Here is a 12,514-nt window from a genome sequence, read left to right on the forward strand (position 1 = left end):
GAACCTATGGCACGTGTGCCACAGGTGGCACGCAGAGCCCTCTCTGTGGGCACGTGTGCCGTCGCCCCAGTCCTAAGCCTTCAGCTGGGTTTTATAAAACCTTTTCACTTTAGGCCTCCACCACCGTGTGCAAAAAAACAAAGGTTCAATTAATCAATTTCAACTTCTCATGGGAAAAAAAAGATCTCACAAAGTTGGAATTGATTGATTGAACTTTTTAGTTCCACCCAGTCTGCCGTTACCACCGCAGCCATGTCCACCCAATGGGCCATGCCCACCCAATTGGCCACACCCACACAATGGGTCGAACGCACAGAATGGGCCATGCCCACCCGGCACCCGACAGTCATAAGTGGGTTTTGGGTTGCACTTTGGGCACTCGGTCTCTAAAAGGTTTGTCATCACTGATCTATAATATGTAACTTTGATTGGATTACAGCCATCATGTGAATATCTTGAGTTGTCTAATCAGGAAAAGATAATACAGAATAAGCACATTGAAGCTTAATATACTGTAGTTATGAATGACTAAGTGGTGCAGAATATGAATCGCAATATATAGTAAAAAATAATGGTTGCATATATTGGGATGATGTGATATATGTACTGTATATTCATTCATACACACATTGGAAAGTATTTTTTTCTATCTATAATATACTTGTTTGAATTAGAATTGTGCTGCTATATTTCTTCTACCTCAAAAATATGCATCCCTTCCGAATAATGAAAAGAAGTACTATGGGTTATGACAGCAGTGTTCCAATATTTGAGGGGCTGCCACAAAGAAGGGGTCAACCTATTTTTCAGAGCATCAGAAGGCAAGACAAGAAGCAATGGATAGGAAGTAATCAAGAACTAAGCAACCTAAAACTAAGCAACCTAGAACTAAGGAGAAATTTTCTAATAGTGAAAACAATCAACCAGTGGAATGGCTTGCCGTCAGAAGTTGTGGGTGCTCCATCATTGGAGGCTTTTAAGAATAGATTGGACAGCTACTTGTCTGGAATGGTATATGATTTCCTGCTTGAGCAGGGGTTGAACTAGAAATCGTCCAAGGTCCATTCCAACTCTGTTATTCTGTTAGTCTGAATACTTATTAACATTTCCACAGAATATGCTACGCATTTCAGATAAGTACTACTAACCATGTTTTTCATCTGAGAGTTAATATTTCTTTAAATTGACTTTTTTCATACCTTAAGCATTGAGATGTCCTTAGTTTTAGATTTTGTTTAAGATTTGTTTAAACAAATCTTTGCTTAAGATTTTGTTTAGATGAAAAATACTATTGAAGCCATGTGAGATTTTCAGAATATAATTTGGATGTGATCCCAAAGCATCTAATGTCTAGCAACAGTATCTCTTCTTTTGTCCATTTTTTTTATTTGGCTTTGGTGAGAAACCTTTAATACTATCATTCCAAACTTCCCCACCAGTATGGTCTCCCAGGATCACCATTGCACAAAGGGCTATAATGTCTTTCCAATCAGATTACTATATAAAATGTTTAGCTCTGAGTAATGTTGTTCTAAGAGTATGCTGTGAGGTTTAAGACAAGACCCTGTTGTACATAGGGAAAAAAAGAACTTTATTGTATTACTTGTGACAGAACAGAATGCCATTGAAATAAGTTAGCCATTTCTAGCCACTTGTTTCAATACATGTTGTCACAAATAATACAATAACTTTATCTCCATCTATTTGTTGTAAGACTCCATGTCACAGTAATAACTCCTTTGAGTCAAATGCATCTTTCCTTTCTTGTCAGATGCTTTGATAGCCTTTTACTCCAACCTCTGAACCATCATAGATGAGAATTCAATCTCCAGGTAGAAAATAATAATGATCATAACATCAGTTATTGTCAAAAGGAAGAAAAAGAGGTCAGGGAGAGAGCAGTCTCATTAGTCTTTCGGTAAATGAATGACCACTCAACCTTGCATGGAAAGTTACTTACAAATGCACTGGAACTATATTCTCCATAATCACATATGTAACCTAGAGATTTGGGGGGGGGAATCTCAGGCAAAGGATAACACAATAATGTAGTTAAAGGCATTTTAAATCAGTCAGCAGTTTTCTAGTCTGTGTTTTCCCTTTGGAACAAAAGAGATGTAGGCAATTATTTTAAATTAGGCTACATGGGGATATTATTTGTATAACCAAAATAGGTTTCTCTTTGTAATTAAGTTTAATGGACATTATTTGATCAAACTAAAACCCAAGAACTGCCAAACTTCATAAAGCTTTTTTGTCTGAAACTCCAATCATCTTAAAGTAGTCTTTACTGGGTATTTTCAACATTCTCATTAAGATACTGAAGTAGCTATGAAGTATAGATTGTTCAATGATGAGCAAGGGAAAGCATTAAGCTTGTATTGTTGTGTTGTTCCTTCTCTTTTATATAAAGGAACCTAAGAATCCATCTGCTGGATCAGGCCAAGGTCCACCATGTTTTCTGTGGTCAATCAGATGTATATGGATGCTCACAAGCAGAGACATTTTTCTTCCACTCCATTGTCCTCTGTACCTAGAGGTAAGAGTATAACTCAAAACCAAATATCTTGACAGACCTATCATCCATGAATTTATCAGACCCTTTTAAAGCCATCTAAGTTGGATGTCTATGGAGATTTGCAGTCATCTAGGTCATGGTTGTCTCAAAGATGCTTTTTCAAAAGGCAACTGGACTTTATTTTTCCTTGAAGATGTTTTGCTTTTCATCCAAGAAGCTTCTTTAGTTCTGTCAGTAGAAGAAGAAAAGAAGCTTCTTGGATGATAAGTGAAATATCTTCAAGGAAAAACAAAGTCCAGTTGCCTTGAAAAAGCACTTTTGGGACATCCAAGTTGCAGTCCCACAACTAAGTAGCTGCTATTGTTAATTACCTTTGTTAAATATCCCCTAATCCTAGTATTATGAGAGTAGGAGAAACATTTTGCCTGTCTACTTTTTCCATACCATGCTTCAGGGATTTAATTGACTCAGTCCAATTTTTATAAAAACTGGTTGGTTATACACATTGCAACTTAGCAAAACATCTTACATTTTTTCCTGCTTGTTCAGAGAAAGAAAGCCTGGAGTGCATCTGATATGGATCAGATATTATATGTATAGGCAAAAGCAGAACCCAATGGAATTGGATCCAGACTTTCAAAACAACAGTACCGGATGTGAATTTATATGCTAGCTTTAATTGTATGGGAAAATGCTAGGGTTTAGGCATCTAATGAAGAATTTACCTTCTGTTAATTTCTTTTTAATAGAACTTCCTGTGCATAATTCTAGTTGTTTTCAGATGAAAATATCTCTCATTTTTATATGAACATATTCCTATCTAGTTTAGTAGGACCCCAGGCACAATGTTGTATTATATCAACCCCATTCTAAGCAGACATGTGGTCCATAAGTTTAGAAATATAGGGGATGCCTCTTAACTTATAAAGATTTAAAATTGTTTTAGCTATAAAACTTTACCATTTTAGGGGTGATCACAATTACCCTAAAAATCTAAAGACTCATATTTTTATCAACCACACTCAAGTGGGATATCAACTTATTTCTCTTTAAGACTTCTGTTCTCTGATTAAACCAGCTTTTCTAATGTTTTTATTATCAAAACTGCCATCCAGCTCAGGAGCCATTCTCTGTATGGTGCTTTTTTTTTTCTTTAGTGTTTCACATGAGTGTTACATTGGAAAACCTCTGCATTTCTCTAGAGTTTCAATTTAATCATTTTTATTTATTTATCTGTTTGTTTTGGAGACTTTTAGAATGCCTGAGTCACATTCAACCGTAGTTCACAAGTACAGCATTCTATTTCATGAAATCAGTAAAGCAATAAAACAATAATATTTACAATACTATATCCTGATACAAAATTAATTTCTCTTTTTCTTAATTCCGTCACAAAAGTCTTCTGGAATAACCAGATTTTAACAGATTTCCAGAAGAAGCCACTCTTAACCCTAAGAATTCTTGTATTTAGAACATACTTCTGAATGTATACTTTTAATGACACTGTTTTTTGTTTGTTTGTTTTATGTTGAATTAATACAGCAGTTTAAAAGACACATTGGCCATCTCCTGTTTAAACTACCATTTTAATAGTTTCCATTTCATCACCCAGAATTCCTTTTGGTAGATGGTTGGTCATATAGATTTGATTACTAAATTAATAAATTGTGAAGGGCTGGCATGAAAAATTATTGTCAGAACTTGTAGCTGCCTAATTTAGATATGGACCTTGTCATGCATGACTTCACACACCTTAATTATGTCCATTCTCTGTTGCCTTTTTTCCAAGATAAAGTGCCCTAGCTTTTTCTTGCAGATGTGTTTGATCCTCATGATCATTTTGGTTGGCCCTTTCTACATTTTTTCCAGGCTGAACTCTTTCTTCATGCTCAGTTCTTGAATCTCTAGGTGAGCTACAAATTACAGGTAGTCCACAGCGTATGACCACAATTGAGCTCAAAATTTCTGTTGTTAAATGAGACATTTCTTAAGTCTCATTATACAACTTTTCTTGCCACATTTTTTAAGTGAATCACTGCAGTTGATAAGTTAGTAACCCAGTTGTGAAGTGAACCTGGCTTTTCCATTGACTTTGCTTGTTAGAAGATCATAAACATGACCTTGGGACAGAGCAACACTCATAAATATGAACCAGTGGCCAATCATCTGAATTTTAATCACGTGACCATGAGGATGCTGCAAAGGTCATAACTGTGAAAAATGGTCATAAGTCACATTTTTCAGTGCTGTTGTAACTGTTGAATGGTCACTTAACAAACTATTGTAAGTTGAGGATTACCTATATAGCGATATCTGCACATTTCTGAATGTTGTGGTGCTGTTTGCACCCTAAAATAATGTTTTCAAAATATATATTAAGGAAGAAAAGCAACAAACACAATATATTAGAAAAGATGTGTATATTTGGCATTTAGCAGCAGGACCTTCAATCCAATTGAATTGGCACCAGGACGCTTAGTCAATATGAAATTTGGGAACTGCCGGCAACCTTTTGGATGGGGTTCTTCAATCAGACCTGCTTATCTCTCTTTCCTATTTTATCATCTGTCTTCTATTGTTATTATGCTTGTTTATTTCTGTAGGAGAAAATGTGAGTGGTTTGATTTGAGGCCCAGTTTGTATTTTCTAATAAACAGTATTGTAAATTCCACTTAAAGCTACCAGGCATTTGAAATTCTCAGTTGCACCTGAAGTAACAAGGTGCTAACAACTGTAAGTTTCTGGAAAGTGTTAACTGAAAAAACACATGGCAACCATGAAGGTTAACAATGAGTGTCAGGCAAACATTAACACTAAGCACCGGGAATCAACGCTTTGTAGATAATGGTTTAGCTAAAATAGCAATTTAGCTACCGATTCTGAGAGCCTTTGTTTAATTAAAGGTTTCATTGTTTAGAAGGAGTCTGATCTAATTCTATCCACTCCTCATTATATATTTTAATATGTATATGAATTAATCCAATCAGTAAGGTTAACCTTTTCAATCACAATGATTGTAATGCCCTGTGGCATTGTTGCTAATTAACAGTAGTATAACCAATTAAATGAAAAAATAATTTGCATAAATCTATAAAGAGGGCCTTGTAACCCGCCATTCTTTAGGCTTCTGCTTCCTGACCTTCGCTACTGAACCTGTCAATAAATCAATTTCTGCTTCAATGTAATTGTGTCTCCAGTTTAAACATACCCTAGAGGAAAAAGTTCTCCTTCATTCCCATTTCTCTCTTCTACTTGTAAAACCTATTGAGCAACAAAACGGAAGAGGGTGAAAAAGTTCTGAGACAGCAGACAATGTTCCAACTCNATTTAACTCATCCTGTTTTTGTAGTAATCTATTGAGCAATTTATTTTGGGTAAGTGTCAATAGTTGATGTATTTGATGCAAGTTTTAATAGATATGTGAAACTATATTTAGCACATGAAACATTTTCCCCTATAAATAACATACCTGGTCTAATAGAGGATGCATTATATAGCTCAGGGGTGTCAAGCTGCCGACCCACAGGCCTGTTGCATCATACAGAGGCCGCGCCTACCCCAGCTCCAGCAATGCAAAAAAAAAAAGTCGCGATACGTCGCGACACATTACATGACGTGACGAGTTTGACACCCATGATATAGTTAGATACACAATGACTTTAAAACTGTATCTAAGAGATTCATTTCTTTTTAAAAAATCAATAAATAATTTGCAGTATAATTTTTCATATGAAATAAGCGTAATTTGTAAGAGAAGCCTGAACATGATACGATATAGCACAATACGTTTGCCTTGAATTTTGAAGATTTTATGTGTGTAACTATCTGAATTTTCCCCTTCAATTGGGAGTGGAATATAATCCTCTCTTACAATACCTAGTCTTAAGGATTAACCCACAATAAAAGTTGCAGGTAACTTTATTTTGCCTGTTTTATCTTACTTCATGAAAGTTAAATAAATAAATAAATAAATAAATAAATAAATAAATAAATAAATAAATAAATAAATAAATAAATAAATAAATAAATAAATAAATAAATAAATAAATATAACATTTTAGTAGTTGAGAACAGACAGAATGGACTAGTATGTGGCATAGAATCCTCCTCCTAGTATTTTGAAGAGTACTCTTAAGTCTGACTGCCAAATGAGCCATGATCTAACTTCAATAAATTTGATTCTTCATGGTTTGGTGACTCACTTGCCTTGGCTCAAATAAAAAAAACGTACTTATTTATGCCTAGCTATTTCCAATTGGTGGATGGCAACTTCCTACTACCTCTAATCAAGGACATCTATGGAGATTCTCAATCATTGAGGTCATTCCATATGTTGCAAGAATATCTGAAATGCTCAGAAGGATATTCAACCAACACAACATATGTGCACACTTTAAACCCAAGAATACACTAAGGCAGAAGCTTGTCCATCCCAAGGATAAAACACCCAGACACAAACTGACCAATGTGATATATGCAATACAATGCAGTAAGACATGTGCAGATCTATACATTGGAGAAGCAAAACAACCACTTCACAAATGCATGGCACAATATAGGAAAACAAGATTCAGCAATCGATCTGCATTTAAAAGACAAACGTTACTCTTTTGAAGACAGTAAAGTCCACATTCTGGATAGAGAGGACCACTGGTTTGAAAGAGGGGTAAAAGAGGCCATCTATGTTAAAACTGAGCAGCCCTCTCTCTCAACAGAGGCAATACAACACCACCTATCTCCTGTTTACAAAAAAGGCCTTTCAGCAGTTCCAAGAAGATTCCACACCCATTTACACTCTGATTCAGGTGACCCTGAAGGCACATATAAACCAGTGGTGGGATTCAAATATGTGAACAACTGGTTCTCTGTGTGGATGCTGCTTCCAGAAGTCCATTCTGGGCCTGGGCAACAAAAAATAAGCTACCAGTTCTGCCAAAGTGCGAACTGGCTGAATCTCACCACTGAGATAAACCCCCAAATGGCTTCAATGGCTCTCAGAGAACGTGCTAACAATCAGATGACTGCAAAGGAATATAAATCCTTCCATTCCCCTTTCCCCCACCATCTAGTCAGAACTGAAGAAGCTTCTTGGATGAAAAGTGAAGCATCTTCCTCAAGGAAAAAAACAAAGTCCAGTTGCCTTTTGAAAAAACATTTTCGAGTCTAACCCAGGAAAATTAATTAGTTAACAATTAATTAGCTAGGAGCTGTGGTCTCCTTCTCCTCCTGCTTTTCTGGTTTATTGCTCAATCCACCATCTTCCTTCCCTGAGCCTCTATCTGTCCTCTTTAAATCCACATATCCTTTTAAAGAAACTGTTGGTGGCCACTGCGACTGATCAAACAAAAACCAGTTCTTTCTTAATAAGGCAAAAAAGAGGCTCAGCCAACTAGATCTAAAAAAGGCATAGGATGGATATTGTCCCATTATTCTTGAAGAAGTATTTCTTATTTTCATTTGTATTCTTGGAGAACAATGGGATAGCAACTGATTGTTGTAAAACTCGTATGCTTATAATAAAATAAAAGGAAGAGAAGGGTTGAAGGATCTAACATAAAGCCCCCAAAAGGAAGAAAACAAACTTCTATCAATTTTAGATCTTGCAGAATATAAGCTTCTTATTCAGAAAAATAGTATTTGTAAACATGAAACCTAGCAATGCTAAGAAAAATGAGAAAAGTGATAGTTTATATTGTTCCTTTCTTCCCTCAAATGTCACAGAAGCAAAGTATAAGGAACAAGTATGGAATGAGGACAGTGGTGCTTTTGCATTCTCTTTGTTAAGTCTTCTTTACAGGCAATGTGGGCATCTGACGTCAAAGCTAAGTACAGCGACAATATTAAAACTACCTTCACTGTAACTTCTACAGACATATTAGAAATCACAATACTCTACTGAATAATGTTCATCTTAAAATAAGCCTGACATGCATTAAAAGTAACCATATTGTTTTCTATTTAATTTCAGTTCACAGCAGCCATTCTTCCTGCTCTAACATTATTTTACTATAGTAATATAATTATTATTTTTCCCTCTACACTCTGCAACACCCAGGATTTCCAGTATCTGCTGGCAACCTTGTTTTAACATGTTCTTACATTGTAAAAAGAATTATATGCATTTCTCAGAACTATTTAATACAATGGTAATAACAACTTCTGTCAGCATATTGATCATGAAAGTCCTGAGAAATAGAATACTTTTAGGAACAGAGCAAACAAAAGACTTTTTAAATGTATGGGAATTTCCTTCCTTCCTTCCTTCTGAATGACTAAATTTTGATTGTTTTTGGTTTTCTACCAGCACTGTTTTCTTGCAAGATAGTTCAACATGCCTATTCTGCTAACCTTAAATATTCAAAGCAACCTGCCCAAAAGCCTGCTTACTTATTGTGCAATTGGGGAATTGGGATGATAGAAAATCTGGTTGCTTTGAAATGCTCAAAGAAATTGGCTCAAAACTGCTCTATTATCCAATGGAAATTTAACTCTGGATCTTCCAGGACTCAGTTGTGATAATAAACATTACATCTCCCTTGTTGTCTAGAAGTAATGAAGATATGGAGAGGATACCTGCATTTACTTATTAACACTGTAGATATTATCATATTGCCCAACTGAAGTTTTGTTCAAAGGATAATCTTTGTTCACTGGGTCCACCATACTTGACCTATATTGGACCATTTTGTCACTGACTCCATTTTCTTTTCCCTCTCTTCCTCTACTTATTATCGGATTAAAACATGATAGACTTTCTGAACAGACCTCTATACAGTGGCAAAGTTGCAGATATATTCTAGAATAAAGCTATTTTGGAAAAGCATTATGACGCATTCTAATGATAATGGCCCAGTGGGCTTGTCAAGAACAATAAATTTAACAATTATGACTTAAGATAAAATGCTGATTAAAAACATTAACTTAAATTAAAAACATTAATGATGATGAAGGCAAAGGTGTTATTCATTGTAATTATAATTTTAAAGCTAAATAATATTGCTATTGGGATAACATTCACCACAGTGAAGGAATATCTATATTTTTGTGAACTAATTTTTTTCCCAATCAGAACAAATAAATGTAACACACCATTCTTATCACCACAAGCAACTAAACAACTGAATAGGGAATGATTTGTACATCAGTAGAAAGCTAAGACAATTCTGTGCAACATTAGCTAGATTATGCATGCAATTGCACATTAGCTAGGTATGCAAAAAAGCCTGTTTCCATTATCATTCCTTGGATTTTAAAATAGGTTGCTTTCCTTTATTCATCACAGAAGTCTTTTCATTTCATTTTATTTCATAGAATAAGCATACAGTAATAATGTTGGTAAGATTTTATTTTACGAAAACGATTACATCGTGAAAAAAAATGTGAACAACTTTTATGTTCTTTCATTTAGGAAACTCCAGGTGTTGTAGTACAATGATGTATTGTTATTACAGTAATGGCTTGGATCCCAAAAAAACTTGAATATAATTCATGCAATCGATTTTTGTCATGTTATTCACTTCACGGCCTACTTGTCCCTCATAGTGTTTTAGAAGCCTACAAAAACTACCATTGGAAATCAGAGGGTTAACCCATTTCTTAAAAGCTCTCTTAACAGTTCTTTATAATTAGAATTCCACCTTGTACTTTTCAAAAATCCTGAATATCAGAGTATCTTTCAGAATGATGTGGGAGAGAAGAAGACAAATTGTAGACTGTGACCACACACACATACATACACATGCACACACAAATGAGATTCATGAAATTGCTGGTTATTATTCAGGTTATTTATACCATTGGATAAAAAAGAAATATGTGCCATTCTTAGATTTACCTAGTTAGATACAAGATTGACAGTTATTACCATTTTTACAGCTGCTTCATAGTGCCAGTAGCAGAGACAAGTCTACTTCTATCAGTGTACAATTTTAAAAAGAAAGAAGCAGGATGAGTATATGAAAATGATGTGAAAATTCTCTGGGCATACAGTAAAAGTGATATTCTGTACTTTTCAGAGGTTATTGACAATAGAATTTCTGATACACTTGGTAAAAAGAGATAATGATAGAATAGAAAAGATTATGTTCTTAAGATGTACTTTAGATAGCAGTTTCCCCAAGAATTATCCATTTCTCTGCAAAAAAAAAATCAACTGAAGCCAAAACTTTTTCTTTGTATCACTTTTTAAATTAAAATATATTCTTAAAATATAATTCATTTACATTCTGAAAGGATAGCAAAGAAGTATAAGATTAAAGATAGTAAGAAACGGATACAAAGAATTTACGCAAATAATAGATCGTGACATAAAACTGATTATGGGTTTTGGCATTGGGCACTGCAGGTAAATGATCATGTGATTAATATTCTTAAGAGAAGAACTGCAACAAAGGACTAACCTTGGATTTCTAGTTTCAAACTTGCACAAGATACATAAAGTTCCTGTATCCCTACCTTAATTTCAGTTGTGTCAGGAATTGGATCATTTTTGCAGGGGTTTTTTTTGGGGGGGGGAATTTTTGGCAGTGGGTTATTTTCCTGTGGAATCAATAAGTAAACCAATGGGAAGTTTTTAAACATTTCTTTTTTTTTTTTTTCAAATTTTTTTTTATTATTTTCAACATAAGAGAAAAAAAACACATCACAGGTACATCACAATTGAACCCCCCCCCACCCCCCGCCCGGACTTCCCAAACCTGATCCCAGGATATTATTCATCTAAAAGTAACCTTATATTAATATCCCTAACTCCACAAAATATAATTCTACAAGAGTAGGTGAAATATATATATATATATAAAAAGAAAAATTTTTTTTATCTAAAAACCTAACCTATATTCCACCATACTATGCTTATTTTGAATATAAACAATCCATCTTCTCCATATTGATAAAAATTGTTCATTTGAGTGATCCTTCAAATAAGCCGAAATCTTTGCCATTTCAGCGAGATGCGAAACCTTCACTCTCNTTGTGGCAGCCCCTGAGATATTGGAACACTGCTATCATGTCCCCCCTCATCCTTCTCTTCGTTAAACTAGACATACCCAATTCCAGCAACCGTTCCTTATAAAAAAGACAGATTGTCACTGCGCTTGGTAGTTGACACTCCACAGCGGTGGACAGTGATTCTGACAGAATATCCACTGTTTCAACTTTCCTGGGCGAAGAAAGGACAAGTGGCATGTAAGTGACTACAAATAGGGTAGATAATATATTGGCATGAATCTGCTTTTTTAGGTTATGGAACTATTTGGCTCCAAATTGTCATGACACAAATTTAAAGTACAAAGAAGCCCACAAGTAAAGAAGACAACATCACTTTCTACCTGTCAGCGCTCTCAGGTAAACCAGACAGGAAACTCAACTAGATGAGCTAATTCTACTTTATTGTAAGATTACATTAACAGACTCTTGCAAGTCTAAAGGTACAACTTCCCATCACCACTTTTAACCGCTTAATTCATTAGGGCAGATCCTTCCTGACTTTCTTTCTCTGACCGTTAAACCAGTGTGAGCTCCTGCCTCTCTTCTCTGATTGCTTCCTAGGCAGCATCTTTTGCCCTCATCCCCCAAGTCATTCACACATCCCATAATACTGCCTTTCTTCCTGCGAGGGACAATGTTGTAAAATAAGGATGCAACTTGCAATCATTTTGTGTGCTTGGGAAAACCTTGTTCTAGTTCTGTTAGGTATCTGCCAAATGTGGGTAATTGCTATTGCACAGTTTCAAATGTATTGGAAAAGTCAACTAGCTGTAAGAGAAAACATTGGAAAACTTCCTGTAATGTTTTTCATTTAACTCATCCTGTTTTTGTAGTAATCTATTGAGCAATTTATTTTGGGTAAGTGTCAATAGTTGATGTATTTGATGCAAGTTTTAATAGATATGTGAAACTATATTTAGCACATGAAACATTTTCCCCTATAAATAACATACCTGGTCTAATAGAGGATGCATTATATAGCTCAGGGGTGTCAAGCTGCCGACCCAC

Source organism: Protobothrops mucrosquamatus, unplaced genomic scaffold (genome assembly GCF_001527695.2).
Source record: "Protobothrops mucrosquamatus isolate PMUCROS unplaced genomic scaffold, P.Mucros_1.0 scaffold179, whole genome shotgun sequence".
In the NCBI taxonomy this organism is placed as follows: domain Eukaryota; kingdom Metazoa; phylum Chordata; class Lepidosauria; order Squamata; family Viperidae; genus Protobothrops; species Protobothrops mucrosquamatus.